Raw genomic sequence first — 27,724 nt, forward strand, 5'->3', positions numbered from 1 at the left:
GCAAGCAAGTGGGAGAGGAACAGAGAGAGGGACAGAATCCCAAGCAGGCTCCAAGATGCCAGCCCAGAGCCTGATGCAGGGCTTGAGTTCCTGACATGAGATGATAACCTGAGCCAAAGTCAAGAATCAGGTTCACCTGGCTCAGCCACTCAGGCACTCTTAAAGTAATTATTGATGTGTGAGGACTTACTTTTGCCATTTTGTTAATTTTTTTTCTATTTTGCATTTGCTTTGTCTCTTTGCTCCTCTCTTGCTGTCTTCCTTTGTCTTCTAATGAATTTTTGTAGTGATTTGAAAATCTTTTGTGTATCTATCATAGGTTTTTTTCTTTGTAATTGGTTTGAAGATTGCATAAAATATCTTTTGGTTATAACCATCTATTTTAGTTTGCATAAACATTAATTTTGATTGCATACAAAAACGCTACATTTTCAATCCCCCTTCCCCATCTTTATGTCCTTGGAGTCAGCCTTTACTTCTTTTTATACTGTGTATACATTAACACATTTTTAGATTTTAATCTTTATATTAGTTAAAATAATTTATTATAACCATTACTGTGCTTCATTATTCTTCATTTGTCTATATATGTACCTTTACCAGTTAGATTCATGCTTTTATATGCTTTTGTATTGCTGTTTAGCATGTTTTTTGCTTCAAGTTGAAGAATTCCCTTAAGCATTTCTTGTAAGACAAATATAATAGCAGTTTTTCTCTGGAAAGATGCTACCTCTCCTTCAATTTTAATGGAAAATTCTCCTGGTATAGTATTCTTGGTTGGCAATTTTTTTCTTTCAGTGCTTTGAATATATGGTCCTACTCTCTTCTGGCCTGCAAGGTGTCTGCTGAGAAGTCCACTCAGTCATAATGCAGTGGGGTGAGGATGCTTTTATATGTGATGAGTCTTTTTTCTCTTGCTGTTTTCAGAATTCTCTCTTTGTCGTATCTTGACATTTTGGATATACAGTATCATGGTGTAGTCTTTTTATAATGATCCTGTTTAGAATCATTTGAAGTTCATGAATCTGGAATCCATTTCCAAAGTGTTGCCTAGCTGGTTAGTCAGTAGAGCATGTGATTCTTGGTCTTAGAATCCATATCCCTCCCAAAATTTGAAAAAATTGCAGCCATTTTCTTTTTTTTTTTTTTTTTAATTTTTTTTTTTAACGTTTATTTATTTTTGAGACAGAGAGAGACAGAGCATGAACGGGGGAGGGTCAGAGAGAGAGAGGGAGACACAGAATCTGAAACAGGCTCCAGGCTCTGAGCCGTCAGCACAGAGCCGGACGCGGGGCTTGAACTCAGGGACCGTGAGATCATGACCTGAGCTGAAGTCGGCCGCCTAACCAACTGAGCCACCCAGGCGCCCCCAGCCATTTTCTTTAAATGAATTTTTTGCCCCTTTCTCTCTCCCTCTTCTCCTGGGACTGCCATAAAAGATGTATATATTTATTCATTTGACGGTGTCTTGTAAACCTGATAGGCTTTTCTCACTCTTACTATTTTTTTTCTTTTTCCTCCTCTTACTGGGTAACTTCAAATTATCTGTCTTTGAGTTTGTAGATTCTTTCTCCTCCTTCATTGAATCTGTTGTTGAAGTTTTCTGCTGTATTTTTCATTTTATTCATTGTATTCTTCATATCCAGAATTTCTATTTGGTACTATTTTGTGATTTCTATCTCTTTTGAACTTCTCGTTTTGTTCATGTATTGTTTTTCTGATTTTTTTGAATTTTCTGTGTTTTCTTGTGGCTTGCTGAACTTCTTTAAAACAACTATTTTGAATTGTTTGTAGATATCTATTTCTTTGGGGTTGGCTACTGGAGATTTAGTCTGTTCCTTTTGGTTTTTATTTCCTTGATTATTTTTGTGTTCCTTAGAAGGAACTACAGCCTCGCATTGATGTCTACACATTCGAAGGAACAGTCACCTCTTCCAGATTTTCTGGACTGGTTTCAGTGGGGGAAAAACTTCTTCACCTTTGCATGGGTGTGAGGATGCCAACTAGGTAGGGTGTGGCAGCTCTGCTTCAGGGAGCACAGTGGTGTCGACCCCAAGAAGCTCTGTCAGCTGAGGTCAGCATCAGCAAAGAGTGGGGGTCCTCAGTGGCAAAGGTTGTAAGTGTCCACAGCAGTGGTGAGCATTGCTGGTATCCTCCATGGCAAAGGCTGCTGGGGTCCACTTGCTTAACTTTTCCCCTGCAGGAGGTTGCGACCAAGGGTATTCCTCTTGGTGCTGAGAGGTACTGGGCTGGGGGAATGGGGTAACATAGGTAAGATGCTTCCTATACTTTTCTGTGTAGCCATCCTCTGTTTTTGTGCTCCATTGAGTTGCTGCTGCTTTTTATTTGTACTCCAGAGGTCTCTCAGAACTATTTTCGTGGTGGGTAGTTCATAAATCATTGTTTTTGTAGGGAGACCAGGGCTGGGATCTCCTCATCTGCCATCTTGCTGATCATTAAATGATGTCCCTGTTAAAGTTCAAGAAGCATTAATTTAGGCCTTCCCCTTACCTGTCTCTTATCACTCTGCATAATTTTGAGCTTCCTAGCTAGTGGCAGATGAGGGTACTGGCAGATTACAGCCTCAAAGTCCAACCAGGATCAGTGGGACATATTCACTTATTCATTCCACAAATATCTTTTCAGATGGGAGACTCATGTCTATGGTTGCACACACTGTCTACTGCAAAGACTGTCACATCTAAGGAAATGCCATTCCCATCGTACATTTGTGATTTTCTTGCTACAGTTTTCTAGCAGATGGCAGTACAGTATCTTGTTCTAACAAAATCAATACATGTAACAAATTTCCGCCAGGTGGACGTAAAGTGTCTTGAGGAAGGGGTAGCATTTTCTATTCAAGTGTGCCCTGTGGGTGAGAGGTCCTCTGAATGAGAGCAAGGACCTGGACCTGGGGGAACAGCTGCAAATCAGAGAAGCCAACCGATTAAAGAAATATTTTTCATTTAATATGATTCTTGTTAGTTTTTGTGCAAAGTAATGCTTTTTAAAATTTAGTATATATGGCATACTTTATTCCCATTGCATAAGACATCACCTATGACTTTACTGTCTAATACTATTACATCTTGTCTTTTTCCCTTCACCTTGGAGCACGAGCCCTAATTACAATGCTTTCTATGGGGAAGATTTTAGCCACTTTCAAGTTTTGCGCTTTGTGGCATAGTATACAAATACACTTTGTAACAAAAGTGAGAGGAATATGGTTTTTCTGAATATTTCATAATTCCTATCGCCAAGTGCCTTGGACATGGACAGTATAAACTCAATCAATGTTTTTTTTTATATTTTCAATTATTAAAATACAGCTTTCTCTTTTTAAGTTCTTGGCCCCTAATGGGATTCTCCGACCTGGTTGCACGTTGTGGTGCTGAGGTGCCGTGTTGAGTGGTCTGTGAACCAGGATCATAGGCATCACCTGAGCTTGTTAGAAAATCAGACTCTTGGGCTCCACTCCAAACCCACTGAATCCGAATCCTCAGGTGATTCTCGGGCATCTGAGAATCACCGTCCAGGCCTTGCTGGCTTGGGGAGCAACCTCAGGTCATCTCAACAATTTGAACCAAAGTTCACCAGGTCATTGGCACCCAGCTACCTAACACCAGACCACAGCCCCTTTCCAAACACACACCCAGTGTCTCCGAGGGGGTATTCACAAGTGTAGACTCAGCGCCGGGGTGGTGACTTGACTTCTCCCTCAACATCCCCCCAGAATGGTCTTTGGTAATGATGCTTATTTTGAAGTTACATCAAAGAGAGTGGGGAGGAATGCATTTGTTCACCTTTGCAATTTCTGACTGAAGATGCTTTTAGTGTAATCCCTGCCTATTTGTTTCCCTTTGTGTTTCTTCCTGTCCCTCACATGCCTCCAATCTTATCTCAGAGTCCCAAGAAGAGTCAAGGAGGAGACCCAGCAGCCCAGGGTTAGAAGAAATGATTATGCCCCTGTGTGCAATGATAGATACCACCACAGAAGGCAACACGCCTGCTCTCCCACCCCCTCCCAATGGGATGTGGACGTCACTATCCCTCTTGACCATTGTGCCGGCGGCCACTTTGCTACACCTCCAACCTTGCTGATGTGGCTCACCCTGGGCCACTGCTGGCCCAAACCCCCCTCTGACCACTGTCCTCATGGTTAGTCCCATCTACTTTGGACCTTGGCCATGACTTTCACTGTTTTAGATTGCTATGTGGAGGTCTCCAAGGTCACTACCTACATTGTGGTTCTTAAGCCAAATGCTTATGCCCACGTAGTTGCTGGTGTCCTCAGGTAATCCAGGGCAATGCTCTGGGCCACTACTAGGTGTCCCTTTGAACTTTCTGTCTTCCATGCTGGCATCTCCAGTCTTCTTCACGCTGCAGATACATGTGTTCCCAGAAAGGCAAATGGGAGAGGACATGAACTTAAGCAGAAATTAGACAAAGGCAAAGGGCTTGGGAGCAGGGATAATTTCCCTGAGAGTTTCCCAGGAAATGGAGCGTCCTGGTTATACTCAAGCATGGAGCAGATAGTAGACTAGAAAAAGCAGAGTAACGGGAGTTAGAAAACATAGTGTCTTGTCCTCATTCCCTGTGTAACCTGGGGAAAGTCACTCTCAGACTCCCAATTTCCCCCTTTACAAAACGAGGGTAAAAAATATTTGCATAACCCATCTCCAAGCTCTGGTTAAGTTCAATGGAGTAATATTTGGAAAGCGGCTTTGAAATATGTAAGATGTATTCTTGTATAAATAATATACAGCATCATGATAAGAAAAACGGTGGCCTGTGCCCAAAATTGGCCTTAGAAATATCACACTTGGCCACCTGATAGGACTTGTGAGTTTTTGCTGTATATTATAAGGTCAAGAGTAAACTTGAAAACCAATAGTACGTTAGAAAGCAATACATGGCTGATACCTTATGGGGGAAACTGAGGACATAGAGAAAGAAAAAGGTGTTTATTACGGGGGGCGGGGAAGCATCCTGTTCTAAAAAATACAATAACAGAATATCCACATTTTATTTTCTCAAACATCTACGCATTTGTTCAGACCCTAAGTGCAGGAGGTTCTTGCATTTCATCATGTACCTTTCAGTCTACATAGATTTGTGGTAAAGTGAGTACGATATATACAGTATAATGGCTTTGTTGAGTTGGTTACATTAGCCGAAGGCATTTTTCAGTCTGTCATTACAGTTCATTTCCCAACATTTCTTAGCTGTATTGACTCTTTCATCAATTCCTCTTCAGCTCTGCCAGTCACCATTCCTTTCCTCTGATCCCTTTTCAATTTCCTATCGAAAGCATTCCAAAATAATCACTGTAAAAGTTGGAGAGAGATGATGCACCTCTTTCAGTGGCTATGAACCTTGCAGACTCATTCTCAGCACCTAGAGCACGGAGCGGAAATTCATAACTCGAGAGTGCCTTGGTGCTTAAGCATGCAGAACAGATGTTTCCTTTCCCGAGTTTTCCAATTTATTATACCTGATGTCTCTATCCGTGTGGGGGCTTGCTGCTTTGGGGACCAGGCCTTCCCACTTCCCCCAGCGAGCCGATGTCCGCAAATGGGGGCCATTGAATCAGCTTCTCTTTACCTCCAGAGAGGAGGTTTTCGAATGCTGTTTGTTATCATACAAGCACATGGGAGGGAGGGAAAGGGTCACACTCCTGTACTCCCCACCTCTGCCATGCCATTCCCCTACCTGGAATGCACTGAGGTGGATTCAGCTGCCCCGGCAGGCACAGCCTGCCACATTTCACATTTCACAGGCACAATTTCTCATCTTTTGTGAAATTGATGAAGGCAACTTAGAGCGATCGCGCTGTCTCCAAAAGGCTCAGCGGTATCTGTTGGTGTCATCATTTTCTGTGTCATCATCAGCAACACAGAAGAGAGAAAGGTGGTGCTGAGCAGGGAAGTAATATTATCTCCACCTCTCCCTGTTGTATAGCAGGTCCCGTGCTCGCAGACACTGTTCTTTTCGCTCGTTGCCACGTCTCACAATGGCTGGAACAGTGCCTTTCGTACGATCGATGTTTTAAAAAAGATTACTAGGTGACATAAAATAGCCTTCTCACGGGGCGCCTGGGTGGCTCGGTCGGTTGGGCGTCCGACTTCAGCTCAGGTCACTATCTCGTGGTCCATGGGTTCGAGCCCCGCATCGGGCTCTGGGCTGATGGCTCAGAGCCTGGAGCCTGCTTCTGATTCTGTGTCTCCCTCTCTCTCTGCCCCCTCCCCCGTTCGTGCTCTGTCTCTCTCTGTCTCAAAAATAAATAAACATTAAAAAAATTTAAAAAAAAATAGCCTTCTCACTAGCAAACCTAACTTTGCCCTTGCATTAGGGCTAAAAGGGAGGGAGAAGAAGAAATGAAAAAATGGACATCAATCCTGAAAGTTACGGGGGCAAAGGAAGGTGAAGAGAAAAGTTGGCATTGTCAGAATAGCACAAAAAGATGAAGCACATAATCTTCAGGTCTGAAGGTCGAGTTTCTCTTCTGGTCTAGACGTTCACACACCTCGGCTTCTCTTACGCCTCTTTCCTCCCTACAAGGATTCTCCAAACAACCCTGAATAAATCTTCTAATTTCACATGCTTAAGAATGTCCAAACCAGTGAATCTCAGCCACGGCCAATGGAGGGTGGGGTGGGCAACTGACATAACCCTGAGTGGAAAGCAATTTGTCGGCGATATCAGGGGTTCCAACAATATTCGTACCCATCATCTCAGTAATTCCACTTCCGGTCCATGCTGATGAAAAAAATCCCAAATCTGAACAAAGATGTACGCCCCTAAAGTTTTCACTACAGCTTTCTCTGTCCAGAAATAGGAACACTCCCACAGCAGGGGAAGAGGTGCCTAAATAATAACACAAACCCCCTGCTGGAATGTTTATTAAAAAGTTATTTTAAATTGTGTTTTATAAGCATTTCAGCCTGTTCTGTTAAAATCGGCACACAATAAAATTGACTTTTTGTGTACACAGTCCTGTGAATTCTGGCATCTATACAGATTGGTGTACCCACCAACAAGATCAAGGTAAGAAACAGTTCCACCCTCCCCAAACACTGCCTTTGCCATTCCTGTGTCGTGCGTCCTGCCCTCACCCCCAAAGTCCTGGCAGCCGGGATTCCACGCTCTGAAGCTGTTTTCTGTGCTTACAGTTTTGTCTTTTCAGGAGCATTTCAAAGAAATGGAATCATCAGTCATGCGTTGATCTTTGGGGACTGGCTCCTTTTGCTTAGCATGTCTTTGGGGCTCACCAACACCCTCGTGCGTGTCCATAGCTCTTTTCTTTTTCATCGCTGAGTGGTATTCCGCCGTATGCTGGTTTGGCCATTTACCCACCGCGGGGCATCTGGGTTGTTGCCAGTGTTTGGTGATGCACGGGGCCGCCATATACACTCGTGTACAGGATTTTGTGCGCCCGTCACTGTTTATTTCCCTAGGAGTAGGATGTCTGGGTCACGTGATGTTAACCGTATAAGAGATGATCAACCTGTTTTTTCAAAAGCACGAAGGCAAAGAGCTTTTGTTATGAATGAGACAGTAGGAAACGAAATTGTATGCACAGCATAAGAATAGGAAGAAGTTGGAAGGAAGTACATCATACTGGTAGAAAGTGGCTGTGTTGATGTTAAGCCTACTTAAGTCGGCAGGCTTGTCTTTCCTCTTTTCTTCGTAAACTGTGTGGTTCCTGATGTCGCCAAGTAAGTAAAAACATCGCGTTGACACACGAATTTGCAATCACTGGAACCCCAGTGCTCAGAGGCCCCACCCCTCTGCTGACTGTACACATCCAGTCGTGTCCAGAGAAGCCCTTGCTGGTTTTCTCTTGTAAGAGCAGAGCCGCAGAGTCAGAACAGCTCCATGGATCTCTGAAGCTGGTCTGCCTGATGCTCGAGGCTCTGCTCCCTGCCCCTGTGTTGCCCATCGTGCTGTGCTTCTTGCAGCTTCTTCAGAACCACACCCTCTGGTGTTCTCTTTCACCTTGGCCACCCGGAGAGCTCCCGCCTCTTCTCTGATGGCTCCTGGTGGCACCCGTCCTGGCATTGTCCACAGGCACAGGGAGGCGAGGCAGGGGTGGGAAGGACACATCCACGACTGCTCCTTCTGACTGCTTTCTCGCTGCCACCGCAGACTGCAGCCTCACCCACGGTGTTTTCTGTCAGGAGCTGATGACTGTCCCCTATTTCGGCCTCCAGGAGAAGCCCAAGGCTACCAGGCAGGTCTGCTTTTGAGTGAAGCCTGCTGTGGGCCCGGGGCAAGTGCCCTGCCACAGGACCCCTCACCCCTGCTGGAATCACCAGACACACTCAGGGTCCAGCAGGTGGCGGCGGCCGGGCACTCTCAGTGCACACAGCAGACCTCCAGGGGGCAGTGTGGCCTCACACCCAGGCTGGTCTGTGCGCACTTCCCTTCACTCTGTCCTGACCCCGCCAAATGACCCCGCACCAGTGTTTTCCAAGTGCGCACTACCTTCATAATCAGAAAACTAGTAAATCCCTAATACGCTAAAGACAGCAGGGAGCTATTTCAACGTCAAAATAACCAAAACGCTCACTCATGGAAGGCATTGCCTAAAAGGTAAAAATAGCCTCTGTTGCCAGTCTACTTTCTAGATCATCGCCTTCTCTGTTAACCGTGCTTATGCCTCAGAGCCCGAAGTTGTGTGTCCTTTAGTTAGCTTGCGAGATCATATGGCTCTTGGTTTTGATTTTCCATATTTCAGATAGCACTGGCCATGTGTTTGTTGGTTTTTAAGATTTTAATTTTTTAGTAATCTCTACACCCACCGGTGGGGCTGGAACCCATCGACCCCAAGATCAAGAGTCGCGTGCTCTACCGACCGAGCCAGCCGAGCGCCCCTGACCACTTGTTTTTTCCTAAAATAATTTCAGTAGCATTTGCTAAGTTTCTCAGCGGAAACGGGGTAACTCCTCTTCCCTCTCTGTTGTATGGAAATAGCAGAGAACTAATGAGACAGATATTAGTCTTAGTCCATAGAACACCTACATATAAATGCAAACTGTTCTAGGGGCTCCTGGGTGGCTCAGTCGGTTAAACGTCCGACTTCAGCTCAGGTCACGATCTCGCGGTCCGTGAGTTCGAACCCCGCGTCGGGCTCTGGGCTGATGGCTCAGAGCTTGGAGCCTGCTTCCGATTCTGTGTCTCCCTCTCTCTCTGCCCCTGCCCCGTTCATGCTCTCTCTGTCTCAAAAATAAATAAAACGTTAAAAAAAAAATTTTTTTTTTAAATGCAAACTGTTCTAAGAAGTGGGAAGATGCTGCTGCCAGTTTATACGTCCGAGGGCAGGAGTTTTGCGTCTTTTGAGTTGGGATTTTGGACCTGGGCCAGAGCACCCGTTCTCTCTCTCCCTGTGAGGCCCCCTAGTGAGAAGGGGGTGTGCAGACCTGTCCGATGTGTGGCCAGGGAGAAACAGTCTGTCCGGATTTATGAGTTGGAAATAAAGATTACCAAGCTGTGCCAGATTCTTAGATGGAAACCCACCCCAGCAGAAGAAAACTTTGCTCATTCACCAAATATCTAGCAAGTGCCCTGTAGTTACCAAACACTATTCCAGCTGCTAGGGATAAAGTAAAAACCTGCACAGACAGAATTCCTTTTCTCACGGAGTTCACATTTTGCGCACGGGGCGGGAGATAGCCACAAGGAAAAATAAGTATAAAGAGGATCATCTTGAGGGTTAAAAGAGGGTAGAGGCTGACTTGTGGGGGCCCCTTTACACTGGGGGTTTGCAGAAGTCCTCTTTGAGGAATGGTAATGAAGTGGAGATCTCAATGATAAAGAGATGGCCTTGAGAAGATGGGGGTGGGGTTGGGGGAACTGTCTAGAGAAAGGAACACCAGGTATACAAAGGCCAGAACTAACTGAGTGGGTTCAGGAAACAAAAGAAGGCAAGAGTGGCTGGAATATAGCCGCCAAGGCTGAAGATCAAGTCAGAAAGTTAGGTAAAAGTCTGGTCAAGTCATAGTCTTGTAGCCCGAGGTAAGGAATTTGAATTTTATTTTACTGCAGTGAAGGATGCGTAAGATTTCAGACAGAGGAGTGAAATGATCTGTACAGGTTTGTAAAAATCACTCTGGGGGCGTCTGGGTGGCTCAGTCGGTTAAGCGTCCGACTTTGACTCAGGTCATGATCTCGTGGTTCACGAGTTCAAGCCCTGCAGCAGGCTCTGTGCTGGGGCTCTGTGCTCTGTGCTCTCAGAGCCTGGAGCCTGCTTCGGATTCTGTCTCCTTCTCTCTCTGCCCCTCCCCATCTTGTGCTCTGTCTCTCTCTCTCAAAAATAAATAAAACGTTAAAAAAATAATAAAAAGTATTAAAACCACTCTGACTGCCATGAGGAGGGCGACAGGGAGCATCTAGGCAGCGGTCACAACCACCAAGGCCAGCGATCATGAAGGTATAGACCAGGCATGTAGCAGTGGAGATGGGGGGAAGGGGACGGAGTTACTACATCTTCTGGAGATGGAGTTGTTGAGATTAGTTGATTTATTAGACGTACACGGTGGCGGGATGGTGGGTGGAGGGGAGGGGTGTGGTTCCAAGGACTGCGTCTTCTTCTAGCTTTTTATTCGGAACAACTAAAAAAGAGGTAGTTGTGGACTGAGGAGAGCATATTGCGGGGAGGAAATTGATGGTGTTGAAGATGTGGGCCTACGCACCAGGCCCGCGGGGGACTTGAGGCCTGTCCCTCGGCACAGCTGGCTGGGAGGGCGACCTGAGCAAGCGGTCTGGCCCAGAGCTGTATCTGGAAGGGGCCGTCCGGGGCCGGGTTGGAGATCTAAGGTCAGCAACCTGTCACGCCAACTGAGAAATGTCTGTGCGGGTGATTGATACCTCAGCATTCAGGAGTAGCTTCTCCAAGTGGCTAAGTTCCAAGTACGCAGCCCCCACTCATTTGCTCCCCACTCCTTGGCAGAGCCTTCTGATGTCGTTAAACTACTGAAAAGCTGTATTTTACATACACTCACATGAATTGAAAACACACCTGTAATGTGGATTCTAAATATTCATTGAAAAATGTTTTAATGTGTATTTATTTTTGAGAGAGAGACAGAGCATGAGCAGGGGAGGGGCAGAGAGAGAGAGGGAGACAGAGGCACCCCTCTAAATATTTATTTTAATATTTCAACATCACCGGAACTTAAATATTCTGAAGCTTTGGGTTTCCATAGAGAGCGCACATGTGTTTAAAAATAAGTCTGAGATGGGGGTGCCTGGGTGGCTCAGTCAGTTGAGTGTCTGACTTCAGCTCACGTCATGATGTCGCGGTTTGTGGGTTCGAGCCCCGCGTCGGGCTCCGTGCTGACGGCCCGGAGCCTGGAGCCTGCTTCGGATTCTGTGGCTCCCTCTCTCTCTGCCCCTCCGCTGCTCACGCTCTGTCTCTCAAAAATAAATAAATGTTAAAAAAAATAATAAAAAATAAAATAATTCTGAGATGAAGGTTAAAAAACGGTAAAGCTGTAAACAGCTCTTACAGGCATAATATTTTCACTCCTCGATACCTTAAAATGTAAATAAATGCTTTATCTTGTCTGACTCTAAAGCTGGAGGATTTTGAGTATTTTGAAGAGATTTGAATTGATATGTTTACTCACAGAGATCCTGAGTAATCATAGTTCCTAATCATACTCACCCCTGTTTCATTATTGTGAGTGGTTTTGTTAATCATCAAAAAGATCCTTTTAGCAGAAAAGAGCTACCCAGCTTTGGGCTCCTTTTGGGGAATTAGACCTTCCCACTTTGTCAAGCTCTTTCCATATTGGTGTCTGTAGGGAGGGTCCTATTCTCCCAGGAGCTGAGGGGTCTGTAGTTATGCACCTGAAGGGGTGGAAGGTTCAGGAACATGAGGGTTGGACCCAGCAACCAGAACCTTACAACATATCGGAAATTGCCCCAAGTCAATACCCAGGGGGTGCGTGTCTGGGCTCACCTTCATCTCCTGCTTCTTTCCCCAGGGTTGGCCTGTCATGGGGGAGGGAACTGTGGAAAGTGACTGAATGGTGAAATTTGGAAGTATATTCTTAGTCCTGCATTCCGTTTGAGCAGCCTGAGCATGGCGTGAGGAAACCCTTCTTATGAAATATGCGTTAAGTACAGAACATCGCTGAGAAGCTCTGATCAAGGACCGTCCCATATGACCACGGTCTCCGGGGCTCCCTGCTAACTGGTCCCCGTTAATCTCTCTACCTTTGCTCCCAACCGTTCTCTGTGCCCTAGGCGCTCTGGCCTGCCTCCCTGTTTTTACTCAAAACCAGACATGCTTTACCTTGGGGCCTCTGCATACGCTGGTCGTCTGCCTAGACCACTCTCTCCCTGTATCTGTGCACCTTCTTCCCTTACATCCTTTAAATCTTGGCCCCAACATCACTTTTGAAACCCTGCCTACCCATACAAACCCCCTTTAATAGTGCAAACTTCCCTCCGCCATCCACACTCGCCTTCCCCGTTATACAGCTGTTTTCTTTTCAACGCATCGATCACCTTCTTACATGTTACATCATGTACTTATGTGTCATATTTATTGTTTGTCGTCTAGACCCTCCCATTCGAACACAGTTCCACAAAAGCTGGGGTGTTTGATTCTCTGTTTGTTCACTGCTGACTCCCCTGGGCCTGCAGGAGTGGCTGACACATAGTAGGTTTGTGATAATCATTGTAGGTGAAATGGCAGAACATAGCACAGCCCTTCCGGCACTGCCTGCCTGCTGCCAGTCCGTGCTCGGTGTGACAGCACTTGGCCTCAACCCCAGCCCCTGCTCGACCCCCACTTAGCGTCCACGCCACCCCTGCTCCCCGTGACCCCGCCCTGCCACACAACTCCTCAGCTTGTCTGCGGCTGAAAGCCTTCAAGTCCCAAAGCCCTCCTCACCCTTGGCTTGCTCCCTGCCTCTGGCTCCCGTCTGAAATCCTGCAGGTGCCTCCTTTTTTTTCCGCTCGGCCACACTCCCCTGGGAAACCAGGCTGTGTCCCCAGTCTCCCCCAGCCCACCCCTGCCTCATTCCCCTGCAAAGACGAACTCTTTCTCCTGGGAAGATTTTTCTGCCGGCCATTAGAGAGGAGTGGGCCTGGGATAATAAAAACAACCAACAAGCAATTTAAAAAGTCGTGCATTCTTATAAAATTTTCACAGTTGGGGGCACCTGGGTGGTTCAGTCGGTTAAGCATCTGACTTCAGTTTAGGTTGCGATCTTGCGGTTAGTGAGTTCAAACCCTGCGTCGGGCTCTGTGCTGACAGCTCAGAGCCTGGAGCCTGCTTCAGATTCTGCGTCTCCTTCTCTCTCTGCTCCTCCCCCACTTGTGCTCTGTCAACTCCCTCTCTCTCTCTCTCTCTCAAAAATAAATAAACATTAGAAAAAATTTTCACAGTTATGTTTCTTGACTCATTTTGTGAGATGTTTACATAGAATCATCAGTTTTCCTTATTTACATTTTGGAGAAAAATATTTTCTTTTTTTTTTTTTTTTTTTAATTTTTTTTTCAACGTTTTTTATTTATTTTTGGGACAGAGAGAGACAGAACATGAACGGGGGAGGGGCAGAGAGAGAGGGAGACACAGAATCGGAAACAGGCTCCAGGCTCCGAGCCATCAGCCCAGAGCCCGACGCGGGGCTCGAACTCACGGACCGCGAGATCGTGACCTGGCTGAAGTCGGACGCTCAACCGACTGCGCCACCCAGGCGCCCCGAGAAAAATATTTTCAAGATTTAGCAGTTATATAAAATTGTAATAAAAACATTCATTGAGCAAGTACTACATATTTGGTGCCATAATGCGTCTCTGTACAAATTACCTGATTTAATCCTCACCCCAACTCAGTGAGGTTGATCCTTCCAGTCTCATTTTATAGAGGAGAAAACTGAGGCCCAGAGAAGTCACACCGTTCCCCAGGTTACACAGCAAGCTTTATCATGTAGTTATCAACCACTGTAAAATATCTCTGATACAGGAGAGAGGCTGAGAGGTAGGTGCTCTTTTCTAAAACTTCCTTTATTTTCAGCGGCTGGTGCCATATGTTGATCCGTTGAACAAATATTTTATTAAGTATCTTCAATGTGACAGGTCGTGGTCTAGTCACTGGGGAGACAGAGGTGGGCAAAACAAACAAGGCCCTTGCATTCCTAGAACGTACGTTTCTTTTTAAAATCCAGTTCCTGGCAATATGTATCAATAGACCTTAAAATCCAGATTTCCTCCTCTGTCTGAAAAGAGAGCATTCTTGTGAAACCCTTTGTAAGCCAAAAGGGCCTAAAGCAAAGAAACAATTACCATTTACTGAAAGTGAAACTTTTCTTCAGCTTAGCCAAAAAACGTGAACACTAGATGTTGGTCTTTTTAAAAAGGAAGGGACATAAAGCAAACTTTTGGATAGCAAGGAAAACCTGTCGATGTGAACTGTAACCAGGAATCTCATTTCTAAAACTGAAAGTAATCTCAAATAGGTACAAATAATTTGATAGATGTTTACCAGAGCACGATTTGTAAAGGAAAACAACAGATATGTCCAATAGCAGGGAAATGATTAGGTCAACGGTGGTACATCCAGACACTGGAATATAATAGTCATTCATGACAAGGTTTTCAGAAGTTTCTATATTATGAACAAATGCTTAAATCATAATGTTAAATCAGAAAAGCAAGCTAGAAAACAATGTGTTTAGGATGCTCTTACATATGTAAAATAATATGTATGGGACATTATTTCGATACATTTGGGTAAATAATAAATATGAATATTATGAAACAAATATGAAATTAGCACGTTTGTAGGTCAAAGGGATCAAATATCAGCAATTTCACAATGTAAAAAACACCCAAAAGCAAATAAGCCAAAATATTAACAGTGATTACTTCTCGATGGTGAGGTTCATCAGCAATTTTCATTCCCTTCCTTACACTTCTCGACATTTTTCAGCTTTCACAATATACATACATGACTTTTCTAGTAAAAACGTTATTGTAGGGGCGCCTTAGGTGGCTCAGTCAGTGAAGCGTCTGACATCCGTTCCGGTCACTATCTCCCGGTTTGTGAGTTCGAGCCTCGCGTCAGGCTCTGTGCTGACAGCCCGGAGCCTGCTTCCGATTCTGCGTCTCCCTCTCTCTGCCCCTCCCGGGCTCGCACTCTGTCTCTCAAAGATGAATAAACATTAAAAAATAAAAACATTATTGTAAAACCAAAAGAGAGCAAATGTTTCCCTTTCGGCCACTGAACGAAATCGTAATGCCAAACACACCGTGGCCCGGTACCTGCAAACCCTCGTGTCGGTCACTGCAACAAACGGAGGGGTGGACTGTAACTCCGTTTTATGCCCGGGGCACATACGACAACAGAGATCCGGCCCAGAACGGTATTTCAGGACAGCGGTCTGAAGCAGGGAGCTGACGCACACAACACAGATAGCAGACTGTCCACGCTTCACGGTCATGGGAAACGACTATTTCATGCTGACTGCCTTGGAAACAGGTTCCTAGGACCCGACTCATAACATCTCCAAGAAAGCCACCTGAATTTCTCATTTACGATCTCAAGCCTCCAAAGCATTTTTGAAAGAAAAAAAAAAAAGTGTGTATTTAGAACCAAAAAAAAAATATGTTATAAAGTTTTAGGTCTTGAGGACAATGGGGACAAATTTGATATGGTAGAAGGAGGGTGTCTTTTTTTGTGGGGATGACCCGAAATTACTTATCAATCCTTCATCAGTCGGTGCTGCTTTACAATCCCGTCTGTTAAAGTAGGAACGCTGGGAAATTAAATGTTTAAGGAAAATAGGCCATCCTTTTCAAAATTCATTATAACTTCTCCTTTTATGCCTATACTTTGAACTCTGTAAATTATACGCAATATACATTTTAGTGAGTGCCAGCTGCTACGTGGAGACTAGGTATAGCCTAGTGAACAAGAGAGACAGACACACATACAAATACATGCAAAATTATCCATTGTGCGAAGTGAGATCAAAGCAAAGAACAGGATGCTGTAAGAAAGATTGGGGGGCGGGGGGCTGCGCCTGGATGGTCTAGTCAGCTCAGGTCATGATCTCACAGTTTGGCGAGTTCGAGCCCCGTGTGGGGCTCTGTGCTGACAGCTCGGAGCCTGGAGCCCGTTTCGGATTCTGTGTCTCCCTCTCTCTCTGCCCCTCCTGCCCCTCCTCAACTCTGACTCACTCTCTCTCTCTCTCTCTCTCTCTCTCAAAAAAAAGTAAACATTAAAAGAAAGAAAGAAAGAAAGAAAGAAAGAAAGAAAGAAAGAAAGAAAGAAAGAAAGAAAAAAGAAAAGAATTAGACCGGGAAGAACTCAGAATCTAGCACAGGACGGTCTCTCCGAGGAAGGGACACTCAAGCAGGAGGATAGGGAAAGGAAAAGCTTCCCGGTGCATTAAGAAGAGAGGTAGGAAGGCCATGACCCAATGAAAAAGAGCTAGAGGTTTTGAAGGAAGGTGAGTCTGCCTAGAATTTTCTTGAGGAAGGCAGAGAGTCATCAAATGGTATTGGTGGCTAAGCCTGGGCCCCTGACCAAGGAGTGTACGGGTCCTGCTCAGGTTTTTTCCAAAGTAGAAGAGAATCTGCTCAAGTGTTTTAAACAGAGAATGGTATAACTAGATAGGCATATTTAAAACATCATTCCAGGGGCACCTGGGTGGCTCAGTGGGTTAAACTTCTGACTTTGGCTCAGGTCACGATCTCACGGTTTGTGAGTTCGAGCCCTGCGTCGGGCTCTGGGCTGACAGCTCGGAGCCTGGAGCCTGGAGAGGCAGAGAGAGAGGGAGACACAGAATCCAAAGCAGGCTCCGGGCTGAGCCCCACGTGGGGCTCGAACTCATGAACCATGAGATCGTGACCCGAGCTGAAGTCGGACACTTACCTGACTGAGCCGCCCAGGCGCCCCCATTGTTTTGTTTTTAAAAACCCACCTCGTGTCTGTGTGGAGAAGGGACTGAAGAGGAGAGCAGTGGTGTGGAAAGGTCAGCGAAGAACCTTCGCTGGAGACCCACTGAGTGGCAGTGGAGCCCCGATCAGGGTCGCGGGCGAATGCAGGGCACTTACTGCCGTGTGAAAGAACGGGGCCTCCTGGGAGGGAGTTCTCAGGACCCTCTGACCCCCCGCCCCTTTGCTCTGGGCCCTTTGACAGTCCTGTGAAGCCCACAGGCTCCTCCATCCATGTGTCAGGGAGACGACAACCTACTTTTGCTCTCTAGGCGTTTTCCACTGGCTCTGAAAATTCAACTGACACAAGACAGGTTAACAGGAGAAAAGCACACACGCTCATTCAATATGAATTTTGTGTGACACGGGAGCCATCAGAAGGGATGGAGACCCAAAGAAGCAGCTCGAATTGAACACTTACATACTGAGGTTGACAAAGGGTAGTAGCTTGTGAAAATGTGGCAAGGAAGGGGGCTGGGCCGGGGCAGTTCCTAGTGGGGAAGGAGCTCCAAAGATAAGGCTGAGTTGTTTGTGTGGTTTCTCTTGACTTCGGCTTTCGGTCCCTGGTGACCAAAGTGTTACTTTTCTCCTGGTACAGGCAGGACCTCTTCCATTTCGGAGGAAGAAAAGGGGGAAGTCAGACACTCCTTCTTCTTTAAAAAAAAAAAAAATTAATGTTTATTTTTGAGAGGGAGAGACAGAGACAGAGCACCAGCAGGGGAGGGGCAGGGAGAGAGGGAGACACAGAATCTGAAGCAGGCTCCAGGCTCCGAGCTGTCAGCCCAGAGCCTGACGTGGAGCTCGAACTCATGAACTTCCAGATCACGACCTGAGCACAAGTTGGATGCTTAACCAGCTGAGCCACCCAGGCGCCCCCAGAGACTCCTTCTTGCACTTCTCAAGTGCCTTGAGCTAAAAACAACCCTTATACCAAAGCCGCATATTTTGGAGTGACCTATCCTGCCAACCTTTGCATACATAAAATGAGATGTATGGGATGACTGAGAAACCAATTATATCAAAATACAGTTATCAGAATATGAAGAACAAATTTTCATAGAGTAAAATATGTCTTTATTAACGTATTAAGTGACAAGATCCAGCAGTCTAATAACTACCGTAATGTCGAAATGGGGATGAGCATATATAATATTTCAAGATATCTGCAACAGCTCTGATGTGAAAATATCGGTGACTTGGTGACTGCCACAGCCCGGGTTCCCTCAAAGGCAGAATCTAAGCTGGAGACTGGCGTTCAGGAGGGTCACTAGTGAGTGTACCTGGGGTGGGAGGGGGGAAGGGAAGGGAAGGGAAGAGGAGGGAGGAAAGGAAAAGGAACGGAAGTCCAGAGCTATCTTGAATCAGAGGAGGGGCCAAGCCCTACGGTGTCCCAGCATTGATCGATCATTGGATAGAAGCAGTCCCAGGGAATCTGGTGACTCAGTGTGAGGTGACTCCCCACAGCTAAAGCCATCCCCAAGAGGCTGATGGCTGAGGCACTCTGCCAACAGTTTTCCAAGCACCGGGGGGGGGGGGGGGGGGGGGGGGGGGGGGGTCGGGGGGAGAAATCTTTGCTCCTGGGAGAGAACCCGAGCAGCACGTCCTAATGTGCATCACAGTTGCTATGGTGCTTTGTGGTCTACGTTCATTCCCAAGGAAAATCATGAATTTCAGTCAAACGTTAGTGAAAATGAACATACCAATTTTTATACTCCTTCCAAGTTCACGGGACCCCACACGAACCACAGGTGAGGACCAATTTCAAATGAGAAGCGAGCCCCGTTGTCAGAGGCACCGGTCAGGCTCCGTTGTTCCGTGAAACAGAGTGAGGCTGTCTTCTGCTGAAGGCAATAAGGACCCTGTTTTCCAGAGCGAGAATAATGCCCGTTCACGAAGAAAGTCGGACGCAAGAGAGTCCCCAGTCCCAGAGAGAAAGACACAGAGACGGATGTAGCTGCCTGAGTTTGTCTCAGAGTTCCAGATTTTAATCCCCATGACAGCAAATCACACCTCCAGGTCTTGGCGTCCAAGAAAACCCCCGTAGGTTTTTAAGGGCTTAATTTTCTTTTAGAGCAGTTTTTGGTTCACAGCAAAATTGAAAGGAAGGTATTGAGATCTTCCATAAATACCCTGCCCGCCACATGCCCGGCCTCCGCCATTATCAACATCACTCACCAGAGCGGTCCGTTTGTTACAGTTGATGAGCCTACGTTGCCAAATCCTAACCACCCAAAGCTCATAGTTTGCATGATGGTTCACGCTTGGGGTTGTACATTCTGTAGCCTTGGACAAATGTATAATGACATATATCCATCATTACGGTGTCATACAGGATGTTTTCAATTCCCTAAAAATCCTCTGTGCTCCCCTGATCATCCCTCCCCACTAACTGTTGATCTTTTTACTGTCTTCATAGTTTCGCCTTTTCTGGCGTGTCATATAGTTGGAATCATACAGTATGTAGCCTTTCCAGATTGCCTTCTTTCCCTTGGTAGTGTGCATTTAAGATTCCTCCATGTACTGGGGTACCCGGGGGCTCCGTCGGCTGAGCATCTGACTTCGGCTCAGGTCATGATCTCCCAGTTTGTGGGTTTGAGCTCCGCATCGGGCTCTGTGCTGACAGGTCAGAGCCTGGAGCCTGCTTCGGATTCTGTGTCTCCCTCTCTCTCTGCTCCTCCCCACCCCTGCCCTGTTTGTGCTCTCTCTCTCTCTCTCAAAAATAAACATTAAAAAAACTTGTTTAAAGGATTCCTCCACGTGTTTTTTAAAAACAGTATTTTTTTAAATGTTTATTTATTTTTGACAGAGAGAGACAGAACATGAGCGGGGGAGGGGCAGAGAGAGAGGGAGACACAGAATCCGAAGCAGGTTCCAGGCTCTGAGTTGGCAGCACAGAGTCCGAGGCGGGGCTCGAACTCACCGCAAGGTCATGACCTTAGCCGAATTCGAATGCTTAACCGTCTGAGCCACCCAGGCGCCCCCCTCCGTGTGTTTTCATGGCTTCGTGTGTTTTCATGGCTTGGTAGCTGCTCTCTTTTTAGCATCCCTGTATCTTTATAATGAATTTTTCCCTCTAGTTTAAGTAGATGTCTGCTGCTTCCAAGGTAAAGTGCCCTGTAGAAGACAAAGAGATACTTTTGACAGCTCCCCACTTTCCCAGTTCTTGGAATCTGCAGGAATTCGGCCCGAGCAACATCTAGCAACAAATGTGGAGTCAGGAATCGGTCAAGCATCGGCCGGCACCCAGGTGTGTCAAGAAGGCTCAGATCTCCACGAAAACATCGGCTTTCTCTTTGGAGGTCCTTGCCGTGTTCTATAACCGCTTCCGAAAACAGCTTCGACGTTTTGATGATCGCCATGCTTTAAAACGGGAAGAAAAGTAACCATTATAGTTTCTAATCTGACGGAGCAAGGCAGGCAATCATGAAATGGCATTCATCTAGATAGCAGTCTATGTTTTTAAAATCCAAAGGCTGTCGATAATGTGATCTGTATCCTTTGCTATTATGATGACATATAGCATATAAAACATTAAGCCTGTCTAATATTTAATTCATTTCAATCGTACCAGTCTGTCAAGATACAATAAATCAACAAAGAAGTCTACCAACAGCTCCACCCCCAAATATTCCCTATTGAACAGCCCTTAGCTTTTTCTCTGTATTCATGAAACTTGAAAAATGCCCCTAAATTAGCATAGCTATTCACACATTATTTCCAGCACCAACAAAGAAATGCCATTGTAACAGTTGCTGAGTACATTTTTATGCAAAATTGATGTTAGTGACAGATTTTCAAGCATGTAATTTGTCTCCACACGTGTGTCATTTTATTTGTAAAAACTCCGGGGACAAAAAACCGGAGTTTCAAGAAATTTATTTTGTCTCCCGGCAGGTTAGAATTGATGTAAAATAATCGACCGGTAGAATTGTGTGCTGGCCTCTTACATTCAGAGTTATGGTATTGTTATCGAGCGGAAACGAAAGACACTTCCTCCCGGATCCCCTTTCTCTCTAGTATGAGGCGAAGCCCCCTCCCCCCACCTCCACCTCTAGGAAGAAGTGAAGAACGGGCATGCCAAATGACACACACTTGGGTCTTCATTTCATTATTTGATGGGATGAAGTAACACCTCATAAATGGGATCGAGTTCCTTACCAAAACATCACGCTGCCAACCCACTTCTCCCCCTGCAGCCACCATGACTTTGAAAAGAGACTATTATAAATAAACAGTGGAGTCGCCTGATTGTAGGGTCTGAGGGGGAATGCCTTCCATGGCCCGCTTTTAGCCTCCCCCAGCAGACACCCAGTTCCTTCCCAACATTTCAACCCCAGACTCTGTCCTTGGCGCCAAAGACCTAATAAGCACTAAATAATGTCCCTTGAGGGACTCACTGTCAAGTATGAAAAAAGATTATTCAGGAAACAAAGGGTTAAAACTTTTAGTGGTTGTGACCGCACAAGGGTGTGGTGTAGGCAGCCTCTGGCCAAAGAGGACAGGGCCGCCATCTTTGGCCAGAGGAATGGGAGAAAGGAGGTGCAGAACCCAAGGGGCATGTAGTTGGTGAAAAAGAAAGCAGGAAGTAGGGCAACAATGAGTTGTCCAACTTCCCTTGATTGTGTACTCTCTCTTGTGAAGAGAACAACAATCCCTCACGCCAATCAAAATGTGTTTGCTCTTGAGGCAGCTTTTCTCGGTGTCTTGAGGGGAGCTAGGAGACCAGGGGGTGCTCGGGCCATTTAATTCATGCCTCTGCCAGAGCTTTAGCCAGAGATCTGGAAGTCTATAAGCTCTTTCCTTTTGTGCTGGAAACAAACTTGTTGTAAACTTTTGGAAACTTTACATTGACTGTATACTATATCGTTTACTGATTTCTTCACCGGTCAAATGGGAATAACAACGCTTTCTGCCTCACAGCGTTGTTGTAAAGTTAAAGTTTATAGATACAGATATATAAACTTACAATGGGGCTTGTAGATAGTAAACTCTCTTACGTGTTAGCGACTTTGTTATAACTGACTTTAATTTTAGTTTTAAACCATCACAATTACTGTGTGGTGGAATGTTCCATCAGTCTACGTCTGCAGTGAGCGTTGTGTTCATGTTTGCATTAATGAACACTACGGGGACCGACATTTCTGCACCACGTTCCTTACAGCCCACATAGTGGGTTTTATCACCATTACCGACGCACTAGTCATGCCCATGTCAAAACTCTTCTTCCTTTGCTCGGCTGAAGGTATCGATCTCCAAAGCATATTCTACTGTGGTGCTTTTCAAACTTCTTGTCTATGAAATTAATGTAAAGGGTCTAAACCAGCATTTTGAAAAAAGCGATATAGAAAGGAGAAGTCAGATTGCATCACACGTAGTACGTAAGTTGTGTTTTGTGCAACTTCGGGTTCGTTCCGCGTGTCCATACGTCCAGGGTCGCATTCTCTGTACGGGGTCACAGTCAAAGAGCTTTGAAAGCCACGGACTCGATGACCTGTTAGTATCTGATATCAGGGCCCAGGTTGGCCTCCTACTCAAGGCAGCACTTTTATTAAGTCCTTTCAACCCCTGGACCTTAATAGCCTCGTCTGTAAAATGAGGGAAGGTCTCTTTCAAACTCTACTTAGTATGTGAAGGAAAAGAAGCCAGACACAAAAAGACAGACATACTGTGTGATTCCACTTATATGAGGTATAAGAGGCAAGACACGTACAACTCATGTAAGTGTACCTAGAATAGGCCAGTTCCTAGAGACGGAAAGGAGACTAGTGGTTCAAGGGGCTCTGACTGAAGATGGGTGGGGCGGTTGTTGTGTAGTGGGTAGAGAATTTCTGTTTGGGATGATGAACAGGCTCTGGAAACGGATTATGGTGACAGTTACTATTACACATGTCCTTTATGTGACTTAATGTACACTTAAAAATGGTAAGTCTTCTGTCATGTGTATTTTACCACAATAAAAGAATGTCCACACGCCCTATTCACCCCCTACTTCGTAGAGAAGTGTCCAGAGACAAGTCAAGCTTTCTAAGCCCCATGTTTCTGGTACTCAGGAGTCATTGCTCTAAAAGCACCATGATTTATGGAGTTTCTTTTTCCTAGATTTTTCAAGGGTCTTTCCTTGGGCTGCCTGGGTGGCTTAGTCAGTTAAGTTTCCAACTTTGGCTCAGGTCATGATCTCGCAGTTCGTGAGTTAGAACCCAACGTCGGGCTCTGTGCTGGCAGCTCGGAGCCTGGAGGCTGCTTCAGATTCTGTGTCTCCCTCTCTCTCTCTGCCCCTCCCCCTTTCATGCTCTGTTTCTCACTCTCAAAAATAAACTTAAAAACAAATAAATAAAGGGTCTCTCCTCTCCGTCTCTTGTTTGACATTACATCTGCTTTTGTCCCACTCTCATGATGCTTCCCTGCTCCGAGCCCCAATGTCCCCTCTTTCTCTCCTAAAGATCACCCAAGTCCTGCTTTGTTCTCGAGTTTCTACACCAAAGCTTTTCAAATTTCTGATTCAGGGGCAGGGCCCAAGAGTCTGCATTTTTTTTTAATTAAAAATTTTTTTTTAAATATTCATTTCTGACAGAGAGAGAGATAGACAGACAGAGTGCAAGCAGGGGAGGGTCAGAGAGAGAGGGAGACACAGAGGCTCCAGGCTCCAGGCTCCGAGCTGTCAGCACAGAGCCTGATATGGGGCTCGAGCTCACAAACTGCGAGATGGTGACCTGAGCCGAAGTCAGGCGTTCAACCAACTGAGCCACCCAGGTGCCCCAAGAGTCTGCATTTCTAACATTCCCTCAGGTGACAGCAGCACGGCTGCCCCGGCTGCACACTCGAGTCACCTGCAGACCTCCCCCCACATACATACAGCCCCCTTCTCAGACCTCAGCTGCCCTTGTTCTTCACACATGGCTTCTGCTAGGACCGCTCTGGTCCCCTTGCCTCTCTCCATACACAGTGTGATCCTCCCTGCCTTTGTCGGCTCATTCCTTCTGCCTGGAACACTCTTCCCTCGGTCACCTGAATGTCTCACCACCTTACTTCCCACACGTCTTTGCTTCCTTCTCCGTGTGGCCTTCCCTGACCATCCTGTTTGACACTCACCCCCAGCACCCCCCCTTTCCGGCTCGCCTTTTCTCTCTCATACTCATCCCCATCAGCATGCTTTGTATCCCTCTTTTCAGTGGACCCCTGGCTCTTTCCCTCCGTCAGACTACACGTCCATGAGAACAGAGACCCTGGTCTGTTTTTATCCCCCGATCCCTCCCCAGCACCTAGCACGTAGTCCCTGGCACGTAACATGCATTTTTTTTTTAAGAATTCAATTATTTATTACCTTTTAACTTCTCCTTTTTTTGTAGGCTAAGCCCCTAAAACCCAAACGCTTGGGTTGTTTTCTCAGCCTTGTCTGTAGGCTGAGCTCGCTTGTAACCGTGTGTGATGGCCGGTGCTGGGCTTTCTGATCTCCTCATTCATTTCTACGCCGTCCTTCCTGGCGACTTTGCTCCTGGACCCTTCCTTTTCTGCCTGTGGACAGTGCAGCCTCCTCTGGGAGGAATGAGCCCATTTAAGGTTCTCATCTGCAGTAAGGCGGCTTACTGGGTAGATGGTCTCCAGACCCTGGAGATACTTAGTGCGCAATCCCGGCCAGAACGACGTAACAGACCGGACGGGGACTTTGAAAGTCTGAATCTATTGGCCAGCACACAATTCAGAAATACCAGACGGGGCTGGGTGTGAACAAAGGCATTTATCGCTCACGGCTCTGGAAGGCGACATCCCAGGCACCATCAGATTCCGTGTGTGCTGGGGACCTGCTTCCTGGTTCACAGACAACTGTGTCTCCTCTGGCTCTCCATGGCAGAAGCCGCTAACACAGCTCTCTGGAGTCTCTTGTATAAGGGCTCAGATCCCACTCTTGAGAACCCCTCCCTCATGGCCTAATCACCTCCCAAGGCCTTACCTCCTCGCGGCCTCATGTTGTGCGTTAGGACTCTTACCCAGAAATTTGAGGGGGGCTCAGATACGTGTGGTCCACAACATGACTAACGACTAATGGATTTATCGGTATCTTCCCCTATCTCGGTCTGGGATCCGGGGAGAGAATTTTGTCTAGTTGACCAGGAATTCTATAAAACAGGTAGGAGATTCTGGTATAAAGTTTTCTCTTCCTGCTCACTAAGGATCTGTCTCAGGAAGTCGTTTGTGGAGCAAGGACGATTGTGAAATTCTTCCTCTCTCTCCTTTTTAAGGAAACTGGGGAAACCCCTCAGCCCAGTGTGGCCAGGAGGATGGGTCTCTGTTGGGATATTTTCTGGTCTGCTATTCTCCCCTGGTCATTCTTAGTTTCGTGTTACGGACATGATCCAGGCTGGCGTTTCCCACCTGCCGGGGGCCGCCCGTCCCTGCCCGCTCCCAGCTCACTCTCTGGAGGGCCTGTGCTCTGAGAGGTGCCAGCCGCCCTCCTTCTCTGCCTCGCCCTCGAGCACGTCCTCTGTGGCTCTGCACTACCCTTGTTGTACTTGGGCTACTCCTGGCATTGGGGGTAGGGGTTCACAGTGACTTCCAGACTGGGTACAGAGGAGTGTTCTCTGCTGGAGGTGGGGGACGGCTGGGGGGCTCAGTCGCTTGAGCAGGACTCTTGATTTCAGTTCCGGTCATGATCTCACAGTTTGTAAGTTCAAACCCCACGTCGGGCCGGGGATCCTCTCTCTCCCTCTCTCTCTGCTCCTCTCCCCTGCTCATGTTTTCTCCCTCTCAAAATAAATAAACTTAAAACAAAAAATGGAAATGTTCTCTGCTGGGCAGGGGAGATGCCTGGGGGGTGGAGGGTCTGAGGGCACTGCACGGATATCTCCTTTAGGAAGGACTGAGTCTCCTTAGGATTTCTTCTCCCAGCTGCTGGGAGATGCCTCGGCTGAAGAGTCCCTGGCCCAAGGCCGTGCCTGCTGGAGGCCCGCGTCCCGTAGCTGACAGACTAGGGGCATGAAGATTCCGCCCTCCAGCCCTTAGTCAAGTCACCACTGAAGGCTCAGCCCATTTTCAAAACTCCCCCCAGGATCCGCGGAGGCTTTATTTGACACTGAGTCTCACGTGGACTTCTGTCTGCCCCGTGGGCTGAGTCCCCTGCCCTGCCCTCCCACCCTCCACCCTCCATCTCAGAGCTGGCTCCCTGGGGACCTCAGCGCCGCATTCCTGCCATTACACATCCTCCGCCATCTCTCAGCGAGAGCCTCTCGTGTCTCGTGAGGGATCCTCCTCCCACAGCTTCCCCGGCAAGAGTCCTGGGAAACGGAGGGTCTGGGCAGCTACTCCAGAAAGAGACTCGGGCAGAGGGGAAGCAAGGCCAAGTTCAGTGTGGGACCAGGGGCTTGAGCTCTGGGGAGTGGTCTCAGGTGGCAATCCGTGGGCTAGAACCAAGGCGGAGGTGGGGGTGGAAATAGCAATATTAATCTTGGGGCCCGGAAAGACAGGAGGGGAGAGGGTGAGGTGGGAGGGGGACGATTTGGAGTCCAGAGGTCTGGTCAGTGGTTAGATATAGAGACAACCAATTAGTCAAGTTAGACAACATTTACACACACACACACACACACACACACACACACACACACCCTGCTACCTTGGGAGAAAGCAATGAGCTTAAGGAACACTATACATTTGAATTAGTTCCCCTTTCCAAGCCATTACTCTGCAGAATGACAGATAACTTTCTTATTAAAAATTCCCTGATAGATTCCTCGAACTCGTTCTCCGTCACACCCGTTACATACGGGCAACACATCTCCAGGAAACCCAGTGGAAACACAAGCTATAAATAGGACATCTATATTTATGAGTGCAGGAAAGAAGTGTCAGCCAATGTCAGGAAGCAAGAAGAGGGGTGGCAAGGTCCCGGAGAAGGGGCAGTGAGAGGGGAGTCCTGTGACTCCGCTCAGTTCCTTCAGGCCTAGAAAATTCGCATTTTGGGTAAGTTCAGTAGAGGCCGCTGCTCCGGTAGAGAGGAGAAAAATCATCTCGTTTCCTTGGATGCAATCTGTCCCGTTTACGATTCTGAACCGGTAGAATGTTTGCGTATACAATTTTGACGTCCTGTTCTCACGTGTGCATATGCATCCAGAGTGTAGCATTTACAGCAAATCCTAGTGGGGGCCTCTTCAATGGTCACCTGCCCAGGTCATTCTTAGTTCATGCAGTGGCTTGTCACCTACAAGGATCTTGATTTCTCTCTTGCTGTTTCCTCCCAGGACAAGCGGCTTTTGAGTGAGCCCCACAGTAATGGCCGTCACCATCACCTGCTCTGTCCCCTGTGCTTGTGAGCGCTGAGCACCGCATCCAGAAATGCCGTGGTTAGTGCTTTGTCTGCCTCCATGTGTTATAGATGCGTGTTATGTATTGTATAATAAAGTATATATGTATATTTATAGGCCTTATTATGTATATTGTATATAGATGCCATAGTATTACGAATAATAATACACAGGCAGGAAATAAAGTCAGTCAATCCCTAAAAGGTTGCTGTCTTAGTTTACTAAGGCTGCTGTAACAAATTACCATAGACTGGGTGGCCTTAACGGTAGAATTGTGGCCCAGTAGGGTTTGGCTCCTGGGGAGAGCCCTCTTCCTGGCTTGGTAACGAGCTGCCGTCTCGCTGTGTCCTCGCATGAAGGAGACATAGAAATCTTTCTCTCTTCCTCTTCTTTATTTTTTTAAGTTTATTTATTCACTTGCTTTTGAGAGAGAGCGAGAGGAGGGGAAGGGCAGAGAGAGAGAGGGAGAGAGGGAA

At 46.6% G+C, this 27,724-nt stretch overlaps 1 long non-coding RNA gene across 1 annotated transcript; it reads left to right on the forward strand.

The window, feature by feature from the left end:
- Positions 1 to 6,396: 6,396 nt before the first annotated feature.
- LOC128779104 (uncharacterized) lies at positions 6,397 to 27,451 on the forward strand. The gene is made up of 2 exons (XR_008425049.1): positions 6,397 to 7,047; positions 27,186 to 27,451. It is a non-coding gene; the product is annotated as an uncharacterized LOC128779104 (long non-coding RNA).
- Positions 27,452 to 27,724: the final 273 nt, after the last annotated feature.

The sequence above is a fragment of the Panthera pardus genome, unplaced genomic scaffold (assembly GCF_024362965.1).
Source record: "Panthera pardus isolate Hobbes unplaced genomic scaffold, ASM2436296v1 HiC_scaffold_22, whole genome shotgun sequence".
In the NCBI taxonomy this organism is placed as follows: Eukaryota; Metazoa; Chordata; class Mammalia; order Carnivora; family Felidae; genus Panthera; species Panthera pardus.